Raw genomic sequence first — 2,133 nt, 5'->3', positions numbered from 1 at the left:
ACCATATTTCTAATAATATAATATAGCATAGTTGTAACATTATAATATAAAATAATCACAATATCATTATTTTATTATATTATATATCATTTTATATTATATATTATGATTATATTATATTAATAAATAATTATATAACTATAATTATAATTATATATATTATATCCTTATAATTTTATATATATAATATTAGTTATTAAATGATCATATTAATATATATGATATTTGTCAACATGAAAATATTCATATCTTATTCTATTGTATTTATAAAAGTAAAACCAAATAAATGAATCATCTTTCATTTGCATTCTACTATATTATCATTTTCATTTCTATTCCCGTGCTATTTTCTGACTACAACCAAACGACCCGAAGTGTTTGTTTCTTTAAGCCATATTAAACTGAATATATTAGGGCATGTTCTTTTGTCTAAAAAATTTCAAAAAAAGACAACTCAAGTTTTAATTTTATTCAAGTTCACGTTCTTTTAAGTTTTAACTTTATTCAACTTCACTCAATTTTATTCAAGTTATAACTTCAACTCAAATTATAATTTAAATTCAACTCAAAAACTACACTTAAATTATACTAAAAAAGAACAACCTCTTAGTTGTTGAAGAAGTAGCAATAGCACTACAGCGCAGTAGTAGTACATGTGAAAAACGTTTTTCCAAGATTGAGGAGATTCGTTTCACACTTCGATGTATACGTCTTATATGACCTGATGGGTGCATTAATCAACGAGACTGAAAACCATATATTCATGTACTGTCGAACAGACTAATACGACAAAGTTTTAAACGAGTAAGCTTTATCTTCCTCTTGATTTGACTAATAGTTAGGCACTATGTCATGTACATTTGGAATTCGGCTCCAGGATAATGTCATTTTTAAGTCTCCTTCATTTTACGAATTTGAGTTTTTAATTTAAGTTAAAATGTGATATTTTTTTAAAATTTTTTACTATAATAAAAAAAATTAAATGTGATATTTTTTAAAAGATTAAAAACACGAATCGATAAAATGAACGAGACCTTAGTCCGTTTTTATATTTAATGAGACCATGGCAGTAATATTTTGGATCATGACACCTAATTCGAATTTAGATGATTGGGTCTATGATAAATAAGTTTTATAATAATCAGATTAATATGATTAATATAATTAATATATGGATCGTATTCGGTTAACTCTCTAATATGAAGTAATTTCAATCGACACAAAAATTATATGTATCATTCTTTGTTTAGTTTTTTTATAGATATGATATAATTTAAAAGTTTATATAATATTAAATAGAAACGGTGTGATTCTTTTTAATAAAACGATGTAAATTTTGAATTTAGTGATTAAATTTATTTTTTTGAAAATAAAAAGAAGAAATTGATCAATACACGTTTAAATGTGTGATAATCGTATCAAATGTGCCACAATCGTGAGAAATGTACTGTGATTGTGTCAATTAAATTAATTACATATTAATTTGAACGTGTTATATAGGTTAACTGTGTCAACTACGTGTAATAAATATGTTATGTTTAAATTGATATTTTTTTACACGTTTTATAAATGTATCGTTGACATTAGAATTTGTCACGAACACGACTTGTAAACCTGAATTTCACAAGACTGTTTTTTCTTTTTTTTTAAATTTTATTTATAAAAACTTGTAAATTCGATTTTGTACGTGTTCTAAAGTACAATGGTAAGTGCTTCAGCGAACAAAACCTATGGCACTACGGCTGCGTTTGGTATTACTTTTCACTCCCAAAATCAATTTCTGCTTGTAGTAAAAGCTGATTTTAGTGTTTAGTAAATCTCTTCAAAAGTGCTTTTTAAAGAATCTACAGTCAAAATCAGAAGCAATCTAAAGACAACTTTAGCTTTTAAATTGTACGGGAATCAACATAGTACAATTAATAAAACTTTCATAATACCCATAATAACCCTAATAAAATTTAAAATTTACAATCTTCCCAATCTAAAATTTAAACTCGTAATATAATAATATAATATAATATAATGTAATAGTAATATTGTAACAAATAATATCATAATTATATTAATAACTCTAATATTACTATTTTATCATATAATATAATATTATAATAGTATTATAATAATTTTAATAAT

This window comes from Morus notabilis, unplaced genomic scaffold (assembly GCF_000414095.1).
Source record: "Morus notabilis unplaced genomic scaffold, ASM41409v2 Scaffold404, whole genome shotgun sequence".
NCBI lineage: Eukaryota > Viridiplantae > Streptophyta > Magnoliopsida > Rosales > Moraceae > Morus > Morus notabilis.
The sequence above is the reverse complement of the archived record's forward strand: the minus strand, read 5'-3'. Positions refer to the sequence as shown.